The 15,184-nt window shown below is 46.4% G+C and overlaps 1 protein-coding gene across 6 annotated transcripts in view; it reads right to left on the bottom strand.

Annotated features, from left to right (window-relative positions):
* Nucleotides 1-1,467: 1,467 nt before the first annotated feature.
* The window catches only part of SH3RF2 (SH3 domain containing ring finger 2), a 137,942-nt gene continuing 124,225 nt past the window's right edge, over nucleotides 1,468-15,184 (bottom strand). For 3 of the 6 annotated variants that reach the window (XM_053222668.1, XM_053222654.1, XM_053222663.1), the window contains exon 10: nucleotides 1,469-2,324. The gene's annotated coding sequence lies outside the window, so the exon portion shown is untranslated. Of the gene's footprint in view, nucleotides 2,325-15,184 lie in introns of all 6 variants that reach the window. The other 3 variants (XM_053222631.1, XM_015083174.3, XM_027042401.2) reach the window with 2 other exon arrangements.

Raw genomic sequence — 15,184 nt, 5'->3', positions numbered from 1 at the left:
GTCACAGAAAGTTCCCAGAGACTTGAAAAAACAACCAGTGTAAAAACTAGCAGTGGTGATTTCCTGTCACTGTTAACGTGAAAGGAAGAAGAAAGAAAATGTGAGAAGAAAACAGGAATGAGAGGCTCCTGAACACAAGGCTTTCATGAGCTGATGTGGTCTAATGGTTTCTGGGGTTTAGGAGTAATGCTGTGTGTTCACCTCCCCCCCCCACCCGCTTCACCCCCCAGTTTGTGCAGCTTGCTTTCGTATGGGCAGCTTGCCTATACTTCCCTTTTCATACATCATCTATGAAAGTAAAATTCCTTCCAATTCTGACATTCTATGACTTTCCTTGGAAAATGAAGTCACTGAAACCTATTTATACGTGGGCTATAAGGCCTCACGGTAGTAACAAGTCAGTTCCAGAATATGAAGGCGGCATCTCTATACTCTTTGCTGCTGAGGCTAAAGAGGCACCAACCAAACCTGAACTCATTCCAGAGGAAATGGAACTAACATTTAGTCATAGCAGTTAGGAGACAAGGGATGGTGGACAATTGGCAACAGCATCACTGACCATGTGTGAGAGGCAATGTCATCACTGTACTATTCTCTCTGTGGTCTCTCCCTACTTCTTGCCTTCTGACTCACCACCTCTCAGATACTGCCAACACAGCAGGGCATGTTGTTGCTTATTACCACTTTCCACCAGGGCTGAGAGTAGGTTGTGGTAAAAAGTCCAAGTTATTCATTTAATTAGGAGATGGGTGCTAGGTTGAGTCCTCCATGTGGCACCTTCACATAGAAGAAACCATTTCTGTAACCACAAAATCTATCCCTTACTCTGCTCACGGTTTGGCTGATGCTTGCTCCTGCTTACCAGCAGGGCTGGATGAAAGACTCAGCTGTTTCAGTGCAACATAATAATTCTGAACTCTAAAACAACCAACATATCCAAATACTGCTGTGCTCTTGTCATTGTCTTTAAAAATCAGGGCAGAATGTGCTTTGAAGAAATTCTCACTGATGTCTTAAGATAGAGGAGAAGATGAAAATGCACAGCTCAGAGTCTCAGAGTATTTCCAAATTGCATTTATCTGTGCCATGTCTCTCTCCAGTTAACAGAGACAATTTAAAATTTGTATTTTAGGGTCAGGGTGCCTGGCTGGAACAGTCAGTAGACAGACCATACCACTCTTGACCTCAGGGTTGTGAGTTCGAGCTCCACATTGGATGTAAAATTTGTATTTTAGAGTTTTTTTTTTAATTTATTTTTTTTAACGTTTATTTATTTTTGAGAGAGAGACAGAGCATGAGCGGGGGAGGGTCAGAGAGAGGGAGACACAGAATCTGAAACAGGCTCCAGGCTCTGAGCTGTCAGCACAGAGCCTGATGCGGGGCTTGAACTCACGGACCGCGAGATCATGACCTGAGCCGAAGTCGGCCGCCCAACCGACTGAGCCACCCAGGCGCCCCTAGAGTTTTTTTTTTAAACCAGGCATAGAAGATCTTCTAATGACTTGCCCTTTAGGATGACTTACTCTGAACAGAAAAGAATGAATGGTTATAATTGATTTTTGTATCTTTAGACTTGAAATAGCCTCACTGTGAGCACTGTAATCTGTGGTATCTCTATTACTACATCATCATTTTCTTCTGAGATTCCTTATGTACCAATTCCTCATTTCTTTGATCAGTATGTTGGAACAGAAATCCTCTGGACCAGAGAGTGTCAGGGGGAAAAGACAGCATGGAATTGGAATGGAAAAGAACAAAGATGTGGTGGATGGACACAGGAAGCTTGGTGGGAGTCAGGAGAGGGGGTGAAGGCTAGGGGTGTTGTGAAGAAGCATTGGCTTCTCTGGCTTGAATATCCAAGAAGAGAATGTGATACCATCCCCTACCTGCACTGCTCCAAATGTGAGCTGCACAGACTGGCCAGTCACAGAGTTGGAAGGAATCTGAAGTCTAGTCTTCTCATTTGTCAGTGAGGTGCCAAGGTGTGAAAAACTGGCAAGACAAAGCCTGGCTTTGACAACAGAACAGACTACCAGGAGAGGTGGGTCTGCTGTAACCTGAAACAGAACATGGCTCATGTGCTGTTCCCCATCCTGGCTCACCATCCACGGATACTCTGGATGAAGACAGATTTGTTCTTTCTCCTATTGCCCTTCTGTCCCAGAGGCCAGCCTGTTGGTATTCCGGTACCATCCCTGATGTCCAAGGAATATCATGTGGTCCACAAACTCTCCACTGAGCAGTTTCCATCCCAGCAGATCATTTGTGCTCTTCAGCATCCCGGTTGTTGCTAGCTCCTCCTGGGAAGATGACCAAGACCGGGTCTGTGAAGGTGAAAAAGATTTCAGAATGTATTGTGTGTGAATGGACCCTGGAGAGAATGATAGTTCTTTAAAATTCTTAAGCCTTTTGGACAGAAATCTGTCTTGTCATTTCCCAGAAGAGGTGTTGTGTCTTCAGTTCATCGTATTGGGAGGTACATGGTGTCTATTTCCCCACTACTGGAGATGCTAACTGGGGTCTTTTGGTTACAGTGGTTCTCTACCAGGTTTCTCCACTATGAAGTTGCTCTTTTCCCCTCTGTGATTAGTAAGTATCATGTGAGGAAATACTCAGAGTTCTTCAAGCTTTCATCCACTGATTTTAATACCTGTTGATGTTTCTTACCTGAACCAATTATTACTGTGGTGGTTGCCAAATGGTAATTTTTAAAAAAAATTCCATCATTCCTTCTACATTTAGTAGTTGGCACTCTACTGTAAGGAAGAGCTTTTCCTTATATTTATATAGCATGGACTCAGGCATTTCTATCTGATGCTGAGGATTATTTTGTTACTGACAAAAATGAATAATCTGAGTCTAATGATGGAGGAATATCAGACAAACCCCAACTCAGAGAGATTCTATAGAATAAAAGGCCTGTATTCTTAAAAATGCCAAGGGCATGAAAGGCAGTGAATTTTTCTTAAGTTCATTTATTTAGAGAGACAGAGAGCATGAGTGAGGGATGGACAGAGAGAGGGGGAGACAGAATCCCAAGCAGCTTCTGTGCTGCTAGCATGGAGCCTGAGGTGGGGCCTGATCCCACAAACTATGAGATAACGACCTGAGCTGAAATCAAGAGTCAAGACGCTCAGCTCACTGAACCACCCAGGAGCACCAGAAGGTGGTGAATCTTGAAGAACTGCTCCAGGTTAAAAGAAAGCGAAGAGAAATGTGGGGCACCTGGGCAACACCCTGGGCTGCCCCTGTGCAGGTGGTTTGAATGCTCATCCCAGGAACTGGCTCCTGGCCCTCCTGGATGCAGATGAAGTTCCAGCTGATCCTGCTGAAGGGGGCAGGAGAAAGCCAAAAGGATGATGGGAAATTGGTCCAATAACATTTAGAAAGACTTGCCTTCTGAAAGACAGCCTCACCCTTTGTCTGTGAGTGAGTTCCTATGAAAATCCAGTAAAATAGGAAAGGAGCAGGAGAGAGACTTTTCCATCTCTTGGCCAATTTCTTTCATCTGGGGCCTGATTTCTTTCCTCTTCGAGGACTCGAGCTGATTTAACAGACCAGTTTTCTCTTTGGGGAAACTTTCATAATGATCCCAGCCTCATTCTTTGCAGGAGGGTGTGGGACTGATCTTGCGAGGGATTTATGGGAAACACTGATTTTGGGGAGTCTTCCCCAAACCCTCACTCTCCAAAGGTAGAGTTCTGATCCATCGCTACAGAGTCAGCACTGAAGAACCCTGAGCTTTCCAGCAGGCAGTCGTGCTTGGGCTCAACACCAAGCTGCTCTGAGCTCTCAGGGACTGCAAAAAGGAATGTGGCGCTTCCTCGTTTGCTGACGTGCTCCATTCAGCACAACAGCAAGTAGGAGCTGTGGGAGTCTCCAGGTGTCTGTTTCCGTTCAGCAGGAGAAGTAGGCATGAACATAAAGTCTGCGATTACTAGGATGCTTTCTGCACCCCACCATACCAGTAAATTCCCCCGGATTTCGAATTAGGCTCTCTTCACTCTATACCACCAAACGTAGGCAGTTTTATCCTGCTCTTCATGACTGTTAGCCCTTAAAAGAGAAGGCACCTGTGTTGGATATATCCTGCTTGTCTTCCCTCTGCCTAAATTGGTGCCAGCGCTAGTGCTGGGCACATGCCTTTGGAGATGCGTTAATATCACTTGGGTCTGGAAATGGACGCTCTCATCTGCAGATCGGCCCAGAGTCAGCAGCCGGAGTCTGTCCCTCGGAGACTGAAGGTAAGGTTATTTGAGAGAACCGCATCTGGGTCCCAAGGGAGTAGTGGTGGTTTGTCTGCTCTTTTGAGTACATTTATTGTGACGTAGCATTTCCGAGAGGGAGTACGGGGCCCTCCTGGGCTGAGAAAGGTAACTGCCAAGGAAGGCTGACTGCCATGTGGATCTGACCTTCCAGGTTGTGCTAAATGATGTGGAAAGGACTTCAACTCTAAGATCCACTGACATTTTAACAGGCACCCGAAAATCCCATCAAGTGGTAGGAGGTGTGAATGTACCTATGGCTGGCGTTGTGTAGCACTGGGTGGGAGCTCTTATTAGTGCTGTGTCTACAGGCCTGGGGTTTCAGGATCAGGCAGGTAATAATTCTTTGTGGACTGAGCACTCAGAAGACAAGTCTATTTGAAGTAGAAAATCCTGATGTCTTTAGGAAGGCTTTTGGGTTTCATCTTAAATGAGGTGGCAAGCTGTAAGCAGAAGAGACTGGGGTCAGGCTGCCTGGGTTTATTCCTGAACCCCACAGATTCCTAGCTGTGTGGCCCTGCGGAAGTTATTTATTGTCTCTAGGTCTTAGTTTCTTTATCTGTAAAATGGGGATAGTAATAGTGCTTACTTTGTACGGTCGTAGTGGGATGTTTAAATCGGTAAATGTAAGTAAAGCACGTAGAACAGTGGCTGGCACGTAGCAGGTGTTCTATGATTATTGGCACCAAAGTATTATATATTAAGGGCCCTCTTGAATGCTGTTGATTGTGATGCTGCTGCTTATCCCAAAGAACGGAAAACGCCATAGGTGGATACAGATCATTAAACTGGCTCCTTGCTCCGCTCATTGCTTGAGTTTCTTTTGCCTTAAAGACTTAAATCTCCATTCTCTAAGCCGGGTTGTTAGGGTTTTACACTTTCTAAAAATAAGGATAATAATAAGGATAATAATAAATAAAATAAAATAAATAAGGATAATAATAGCTTAGTGTTTACTTTATCTGGTTGTTGGTGAGATGGCCTCCATCATATAGATGAGAAAATTAAGACTCTGAGAAGTGAAGCCACTTGCCCAAAGTCACACAGTCACACCTGAGATACGACTCAAGTGTTCCAGTTCTATAGCCTGGGCTTGTTTGTTTGTTTTTCACTGTGTGATCCTCCTTTTATTGAGGAGGAAATTCAGGTACAGAAGTTAAGGAACTTCACTCATTTAACATACCTAGATGGTAAGTGGCGGGGCTAAAGTTTAAACCCATACAGCCTGGATCCAGGATGTGATCTCATAGTCAGTGAACCATAGTGCGTTCTTAAGTGGGTCGTTAGGAGAGTCCTTTAATGCAAAGAATGTACAGTAAAACCCTGGATTGCGTGTAACTTGTTCCGCGAGTGTTCTGCAAGACAAGCAAACCTTTCTAATAAATTTTAATTTGATAAACGAGGTATGTCTTGTAATAGGAGTAGAACATGATACCAAACATCACATGATCACAACTGAACCAACGGTTCTTTTCTCTCTCTCTTTCTCTCTCTGCGGGGTTGTGGGTGATGGATTGTCTCCCACATTTGGAAGTATAGCCTGAGCTCTTAACTGCTCTATCTGAGCAAGATTGGGGTTGGAGTGGGGGAGGAGCAGAGGAAGGAGGTGGTGGCAGTGGAGAGGGACACTCACAACAGAGCAATATTTTCAGAGTAAGTGGACGTGGAAATTCAGTCAGAATGTCCTAATGGTAACAAAGCAGATGACAGGCCTGGACTACACAATTCCAAACAGCCATTCTGACTGCTTCTAAAAAAAATGACAGATTGCTTTTGCTTGCTGTGTGGTCATTGCTTAAAGAGCTGCGAGTGCGAGGCCCCTTGGAAGGTGTTCTAATCCTGTAGTCCCGGAATGTAGCGTATAGGCCCAGCACCCTGTCTTCGAGATGGGGCACAGGGCTTGAGAGAGGCCAGGCACTTGCCTCTACGCTTGTGGCATCTCACTGAGTTCAACCTTCCTGTGAGGGTCCTTCTTGGCAGGAACAAAGAGGAAGTATCTATTCTTCCATTGTTGGTTCGACGCACATTTGTTGCCACACTGTGTGTCTGGATCCTTCTTAGCCTTCAGTCTCAGCTCCCATGTCACCTCCTTGGAGAAATCTTTCCTGGCCACTCTACCTAATGTAGCTTGTCCCTCTCAGCTGTTCTTTGGCAGATCATTTTGTGTCCTTCATAACATCTGTGCTATGGAAGCAGTCCTGTGTATTTAGTTGTTTATCATTCACTCCCCTTCGCGAAGGCAGGGACTTTCCTTGCACCGTTCACTGCCATATCCCAACTGTATGGAACAAAACTGCACATGGTAGGTGCCCATTCAATATTTGTTGGATGGAAATAAATGAATGAGGGGACAGTGATTTCTACTCAGGAGGAAAACATTCTGTGCCTTTAAATGGAGATGGGGCGAGGGCAGGATGCTGGCCTGCAGCCCCTTGGTCATAATGGTGTGTCCAGCAGGAGATTAACTAATCAGCACATACATTTTCTGAATTACAAAGTGTGCCAGGGACATTTCATGTCTGCTAATTGGCACCAAGGAGGAGGGGTTTTTATCGAAATCACAGCCAGCTGGAAGCGTGTCCGTGTCAGACCTACTTGCAAATCAGAATGGACATTTCATAAGCCCTGGCCACCTCGTGAACCTGCAGGTCCCCACAGATGCTTCCACCGGCTGTGCTTGGGGTCACAGAGGACCCTACACCTTACACCGTCTCCAGGTGAGGAGGTGAGGTCATGGGGGGCAATCAGAAGAAAAAAGACTGATGAGAGTTATGGCATAAGGTGCATTTAAAGTAACTGTCATATTGCCTCAACCCTGGGCCATTTACCAGCTTACCTAAAAAGTAAAGAGAACAAAAATCCGGGCTTTCTAGTTTTATGAAACCAGCCCTGTGGCTTCCTTACTGTGACCTTAGCCAAGTGATTTACCCTCTGAGCCTCAGCTGTTTGATTGAGTGAACAGAAGATACTAACACTTAGCTCCTGAACTGTTGTGAGGGCTATGTGAGCCACACACATGTCAATACTAATGACAGCTAACACCACAAGCACTATGTGTCGGGCCCTGTGCTCGTGACTTGTGTCCATTCTCCTGTTTGCTCCTCGCCGCACTGCTCAGGGAACGCACCCTTGCCGCTTGCCCTTTACGAGCAAGGGGACTAAAGGCTGGCGAGATTCAGTGACTTGCCCACAGTGACACAGGGAGGAAACATAGAGCCTAGATTTGAATCCGGGGCACCTAACTTGCTGGGCTCTTAACTGCCCTTGTAAGTCACCCTCTGAGGGGTTAGCTCAGTACCTGGCATTCAGTACACATGTAATGAATGGCAGCTCGTGAGATTCTGTTCTTAGACTTAGCATTTCTCCTGCTCCCCTGCTTTCAAGCCTGCAAACTCCTCCAGCAACCACCACTTATAGGGTTCCTTGTGCATGCCAGCATCTGGCCTCCCTGGCTCAGTCGACGTTGCCAGTAACCCACTGAAGTGCTGATGGTTGTTTCCATTCTTCAGGGGTTAGTTAGCTTGGTCCGAGATCAGAGAGCCAAGGAGACCGGGACTTGAACACAGGGACTTGGGATTCCAGAGCCCAGATGTTTTCTCTGCACATGACACTCCTCGGTGCTAGCATCTCTCAGAATGTGTTTCTCCTCACTGAAGCTCCCCGACGTCCGAAACCTTCCCTGGTTGCCCCCCTCCCACTTCTGTCTGTACTTTCAAGCCTCGTTTTTTCCTGTACTCTCTGATGTGGGGTTGTGCCTCCATATCCATTTCTCGGTACTCCCCGCCGCTTATTAAACACTTCAGTGTACCCCATACCATGATCAGTGCATGATTTCGTTTAATCCTGCTGAGAACCCCACGATGTGGAGGTTCTGATCCCCATTTCACAGGCGAGCAAACAGGTTTGGGGAGATGTCATAACTGTCCAACTTTGTTTAGTCATTTGACAAAGGAAACATAACTGGAAAGGGACAAAGCTGGGATGAAACCCCTTAGGATTTGATTCCAGAACCCATCACCTGAGCTATTATACGATTTTCCATATCTTGTAAAAGTTCTAGTGGATTGGGAACATAGCTGGTATAGCTACTCCCAAATCCTGGTTGACCAAAGCTTTAAAATCTAGTCCTTTGTTTGAAGTCTCCATGATAAAGAAACCTAGGTTCTCAATATTGCCAACATGTAAAAACAGCGTACGCTTAAAAAAGAACTCGGCTTATAAATAGAATGTGCAGAATGGGCTATTTGGAAATGTGGTTCTGATATCTGAAACTCCCTTCCAACCTCTGACTGACTGCTCTGTTCCTCGTCATGGAAGCTGGTGCTTCTCTCTCTCGAGCTGTGCCTGACATGTCCTCTTCATGCAGTGGAATTTTTTCCACTTTTTTCTTGACAGAGATGCAAAACATCTCCCCAAGAAACTGGGAGTAGGGAAGGGGCAGGAATCAGGGGCAGGTACAACCCTCTGAAGACCATATTTGAATTTCTCTTTGGCCCCCCCCACGTATTTTTGCTGCCTCCTTATTTTTAGATGCAGTCTGCTGAATGCCACTAGCTGTCACGATCCTCTTGGGTGGTCCGGGGAGTCGCTGTTTTCATGGCGGTGGCATCAGGATGGCTCTGACCTCCAGGGCATGTGTGACCTACAGCAATCGAACTCTGACATCACAAATGTCCTTCATCAAGCCGGTCGGTCAAGCTACCATTGATTCTAATAGCATTAACGGAGGACACACAAAATGGCTTTTGCAAATGCCCTTTGCCTTTCTCCCTGGGTCTTGGCTAGCATCCTTTTAGTTCTTACTGGGCTGTAGTTCTTGTCCATCCAGCAGTGACCCTATTTGCATAATTAGCTTGCATCTGTGGGTGTGTATTTACCCCTGAAAGCGATCGCCTTTGAACTTTGGATGAATACCAGCATGGAGCGCTGGAAGATGTTCTTGCTTTGGAGCCCTCTTGTTCCCACAGAGCAGGTGGAAGTGGAAGATCATTTTGGAGGTCATGCCCCCATCTTCAGGGTCTCTGCTTGTGCCATTTAGAGTGAGGGCAGGCAAAACCAGAAATAAACTCATGAAGAGGGAGGGGTCTAGGGGATGCAAAATGATTATCGTGTTTTGACGTCAACGATGCAGAACCACATTGTAAGCTTCGGTTCTTTTTAAAGTTGTTTGGCTGTATCTGGCTGCCCTTGTAGCAGGGGTACGTTTGCTTCTTGGATATTCTGTTCAGAACACCCTCAGTTACCTTCCTTCCCACCCCTGCTTCTTGATGGCAAGACCCTTACAGTTTTTCTCTTGGAGGGCCTGACCCTCTGAGTTAAGCTATCCCCTGACCCTGACCCCGACCCTATCCTCATCCCCATTTTTCGGAAGCACATGCTCATTTGTCCATCCTCTCCAGTCTCATCCATGTTGTGTGCTACTGGTTGCCACTGAATAAGAGGGACGAGGTGATTCAAGATTAAGGTTTGGGATTAGAGTGCTGGGTTCCAGTCCTTTTTGCCTTAGACGGGTCATTTGACCTCTGAGCCCTAATGGTAATCTCTAAGATGGGATGATGCAACACCTCCCCTCATAGGGTTGGATGGAGTTACATGCTATAAAGCATGTAAAGTTCTTGATACATAGTAGGTGCTCAGTAAATGGTGACAATTATTGCTGAATGGAAAGTCATAGACACTTTTTTTTTTTTTTTTTTTTGGTCTCCCTCCTATCCTAAACTAATTAAGCAACCTTGCAGCATTGAAACATTCTGAGTCTCAGTTTCTTGATCTGTAGTCAGGGGACAAAAATAGCTTTTCCCTGTAGACTTCACAAAGTGGTTGTGAGGGTTTTTCAGCAGCAGCAGCAGGAGCAGCCAGATCTGTTTTAGTATCAGACTCTGAGGACCTGCTTCTGGTTTCTGCAGGTGGCTCCCCAGAGGTGCCAGGCAGGGCCCGGAGAAGAGCTGCCTGGAAAGTCCTGTACTCAAACCATTTGGCCACAGCCACAACCCATATTTTCTCTATTCGGGTGCAGCAAGGTCTCTCTGTAAACAGCTGTACTGGGAACAGTTCTTATAAAAATCTCTCTAAACTAGAACTTCTTAAAACCTGACATGCTGTACATCAAAATCTCAATTCCCAGCCATGACCCAAAGCCTTAGAATCCTAGTGACAGAAGCCAGATGGGAGTTCAAATATTCAGCAGGGTATCTGTGGCCTCAGGTTGTAATAACCGCTATGACTAGTGTTTACTGAGCAGATCTATGAGCGGCACTGAAAATTCCATATGGTACACGTGTGGAAAGCTCCCAAAGGAATGATGAGCTCCGAGTTCAGGATAGTGGTTGTGATAGAAGTGGGGAGGAGGGGAAGAAGGAGTGAGGTTAGATGAAGCACACAGCAGGCCTCAATGGGATTGATAATGACTTTTTTTTTTTTTTTTTACAAAAGTTGATGGTAGGTATATGGTTATCTGTTTTATGATCAGTCATATATATGTACGTGTGTGTGTGTGTGTATGAGAGAGAGACACACACGCATACCATTTAATTTAATAAAGGGAGAAGGTAGAAAGGAGTCCTCAAACCCAGTAAAATTAATAAGAAACAGCACGCTGTGAGGCCCACATATATTTTCTCTCTCTTTTGAACCCCTGAATCCCCACTGTGTTTCACAGAGCCTGACTCAGAGTGAGTGGTGGATGATTGTTACTGAATGAGTGTACAGGTGAATCTGCAGCGCTCCCCTTCCCGCGCCCCCCCCTCCCCTGTCACCTTTGGTCCCACCTCTGCTGCGTTTTATTTGTCAAAGTGGAGGTCAGTAAGCAGAAGGGCTTCCTGAGAACATTTTGTTTCTGCTCTGGTCTAGGACACAATACTATGGCCTGGCAAACAGATGGCTTGCTCATTTAACATTGTTCTATTTCAAGCAGAAGGTCCTTGTAAGATTTATTCTCAGGGACACCAACCCGCTGGAAAGGATCTTTGGAGTTAACTCCTCCGATTTGGTCTTGCCTGCCAGATGCATTCCCCCAGTGACTGTCATTCATGGTCACCTGAGAGGTCGCTGGAAGTGCTAACACTCCCTTCTCTTCGCCAAACGCACAACTGGGGTCTTGACTGTCAAGACAAAACAAGAGAAGCACCCGTGGCAGCAGCTGCCAGCTCTGGGATAGCCTAGCTTGCTCAGCACTTGCTCCCAGTGGGGAGACTTGATAGGACGCCACTCCCCTGCCTGCCACAGCTGTTTACTTCCTGGAAAGGGAGTCCAGGGGCTGTGAGGCTGGTCTGTATGGGCAGAGGCGAGCGAGCGGATGAGGATCATGTCTGCTCATCGTACTGAAACAAATGACTTCCCTGACTGCCCGGTTGATGCCAGAGGAGCTGGGAAGCTAACGAGCATTGCTTGTACCTATGAAGATGTTTGGCGAAAAAGGTAGAGCGGTGAGCAAGGAACTGCCTGCCCTCTAAGTCTGCGCCTTTCCTAAGCCAACAGCCTTGATGGAAGTGATTGTCAGGGAGCTGGACAGTGGCTAGGATTTGGGGGGGAAAGAGTGCTCCCAATATCTGAGGGACCTCTCTGGGCCATGTTCTTTCTGTATAACAGGGGAACAGTGGAGATACATAACAACCAGTATGGTGTAGTCACTAGCCAATGAGAATGAAAAAGGCCTCTATTGCCGAAGGTCTTAGCTGCACCTGGCCTGAGCCCTTTAGTGGTTGGACGATGGGGAAAATGGCGAGAAAGGGCAGGAGTGTGGAGAGGCCTTGGGGAGCTCAGGGCCCCTGTTCACCTGTCACTATAGGCAGAGTTCAATATATTAGCCACCAGTGTGGCCACATTCCCATCTGACTATATGGTATGAGGAAGGTGGATTTGATTCTTGTACATCAGAATCACCTGGGGAGTACGTTGAAAACACAGGTGTCTAGTCCCTGCCTCAAAATTGTTGAGCCCTGTCAGGCCATGAGACCTGAGTGCCCGAGTCAGCTGATCTCTAAGGGTCCAGCTCTAATGATCAGTGCATCACTGAAGATTCTGAAGTGAAGTCCAGCTCACTCTAGGACTCTAGGAGAACACACCTCGTTCCAAGTGTAGGTCATGTGAGTGAGTGAAGCAGGCTGTTGGGGCTGGGACAAATTGAAGAGTCCATGTCTATCTAACAACAGCTCGACCCTGACCCAGCACCCCTGGATCGCTGCTGCTCTGGAACGCTGGCCTGACACGGACAGACCATGTATTGAGTCAGTCCTGAAGCTCACCAACCCACAGGTGGGGCACTGTTTTAAACTCTTCCTGCTCCAAAAGCCCTGTCTGTGGAGGGTGGAGGGTAGAGGAGGTGTCACTGGTCCCACATGAGAAAGGAAAGGAGACAAGGTCTAAGTGAGGGTCCTGATGCTGTTTAAGGAGACAGTTTCCTCAAGTGTGGCCCTGAGAGTCTGTCCTCAGCTGCTTGTGCCCCTCCATCACCTCTCAGATGTCCCCCGACCCCGTCCTCCCCAGTCAGAGCCTACCCTCAGCAGCTTTCCTAGCACTGAGATGCGAGCTTCTTATGAGGCGAAGGGGCACTTTCCTAGCCCCTCTGAGCCTTAGCTGAGGGGTGGAGTTCGCACAGGATGGGATGCTTGATGTGAAGTGCTTGTTTCTACCTAGGATCCGTGGAATGTTCCACAAAGAAATGGATTCCTCTAAGAGAACTTGGCTTGATTAATACATTCAAATCCAGATGTCAAATGCTTCTATCTCTGCTTGGGATGCCATTCTCCCCACGCTTTTTTCTGACTCCTATATGTCCTTCAGGACTTAGTCTAGTCTATGTTCTGACCTCCATGATGGGGCTACACTGGTTTCCTCCTAGCACCTTCACCCTGGCCATGCCCTTGCTTTAGATTTTCTCACCTGGAATTTCAGGGGCCCGCTCCCTTAAAAACATCCAAGTTTGACATGTGTGGGGTGTGCACGATGTCACTTTATAATATTGTGTCAGTTAATCCTTACAATAGCCCAATGAGTTTGGCACTATTATCATTCATAGGTAGGAAAACACGGCTCAGAGAGATTAAGTAACTTGCCCAACATTACATGGCTAGTAAGTGGTAATTGGGAATTGGATCTGAAATTATTCTTTGTGTAGCAGAGCCTACATTTGTAACCACTGTACTATGTCATGTCCCTGCAGCCTGAAGTCAGTGGCCTGAGGCCAAGGATGGTCTCTTAGTTCATAAATCATAGTCCCACGTTGGGCTTTGAAATCATAGACCTTGAACTCAAGGGTGTGGGCAGCTGTCAAAATCACTCTGCTACAATCTGTGGTTACCCTTTAAGCCTTGGTTTCCTTGGCTCTGCACTGGGACACTTACAGTTGCCTTATAAGGTTACAGCAGACATTATAGGAGAGGATGTATCTGTTGTTCTCACTGCAGTGCCCTGCTCACAGGAAACGTCTGAAACACATTGGTGGAATAAGTGATTGGAGGTGCCAGTGGGTTCACCTTTTACTTGGAAATGACACTCTCCTGCTCCTTTCAAATCCTCATATAACCCTACAGACATGGGGTTTAGTTTGGGAGGGAGGAAGTGGGATGTTGGGTATTGGTGAAGAGCCTGGATGGAATGGGGGTATCGAACTTTTGGAGTTGTTCACATTTCTCAGAAAGGCAACCCTCTACAGAGAGTGCACAATTGGAAGAATATTCTTTTTCATTTGGAAGTCAAGGATCGTGTCTCCACTACTCCTGTACAACCCGCTTGTCAGCCACAACAGTTAAAAATTAACTGGATCCATTGTTACTGAGGCACAGAATAAATACTTTATTGGCTGGTCATTTCATATACCTGCCACCCTGGTAGTAGAGCAGCTTGCTAAACTCATCGCTAAACTCATTGAGGGTGTTCTTTTGAATAGAGAAGCAGCTTAGGTACTTAAATTTTGACAAATCACAGGATGCCTCCCTGTCCTTGTGACCTTCTCCCAATTCTCCATGTGGATTATTTTTCAGCTCAGTGAGGTAAGGAGTCATTCGTGTTGCTTCTGCAAAGTAAGCAAGGGTCACATCTCACAGAAACACTAGAATGTGTCACCAGGTTGGCTCTACCAACTCCATAGGTGTGACATACGTGCAGTGTCCTTGGCAGGATTATGGTTTTGTTTTTGCTTTATTAATATCTGCAAAAGTATGTGGACAATTCAGTTGGCTGTGTGTGTGTGTGTGTGTGTGTGTGTGTTGGGGGGGGGGTTATGTAAAAGATAAATGTTTTTAATCCCAGGATTTCAAGAACTATCCAGGGAAAAGGTCTAATTAGACCAGCCTTGTTTTTTTTTAATGACACCCAGCCTTAGTGGCAAATGGCATTTATGTACTAAGGTGCCCCCATTGATGGGCAAGCAATAAATGTTAAATCACAACAGTTAAGTCTAATGAGAATTAATGGGTTGTCTTACAACATTGCCTCAGCTCTCTGGGGTGCCCCCTCAGCCCCGTTTGTAAGGCTTTCGCTTCAGTCCCGTCTCAATGCGGTCATCTGCTTTTGCAGACTCCACCCTTCTGTTCCCAGTTGTCATGAGTGTCAAAGCCGCTCTTCCCCTTTTCCCTTCTTCCCTGACAGATCCACCCAGTCTATCTTCCTCTGTTCTATTCACCACCCGCACCTTTTCTCTGACTGCTTTTGTTTGTGTCTCACCCTTTCCTCCTCTGTTCCCCCTTTCCTCTCCCACCTTCTCTGCTGGGTCCCTTTGACAGCAGCTGTTCTCTGGGGAATGTCTCCACTCCAGCTTTGGACTGGCATCTCCTCACTGCCCCTGCTGCCTTATCCCACAACTCAGTGAAACAGCTAGTCTGCCCCAAACGGGAACGAATCAGAGAAGGTAAAGAATGTTGTCATGCAAATGGAATATATATCTAAACTCAAGCCCCTTACGGAGTTCTTTTTAAGCATGC

Source organism: Acinonyx jubatus, chromosome A1 (assembly GCF_027475565.1).
Source record: "Acinonyx jubatus isolate Ajub_Pintada_27869175 chromosome A1, VMU_Ajub_asm_v1.0, whole genome shotgun sequence".
Classification (NCBI taxonomy): domain Eukaryota; kingdom Metazoa; phylum Chordata; class Mammalia; order Carnivora; family Felidae; genus Acinonyx; species Acinonyx jubatus.
This window is presented reverse-complemented; position numbering and strand designations above follow the sequence as displayed.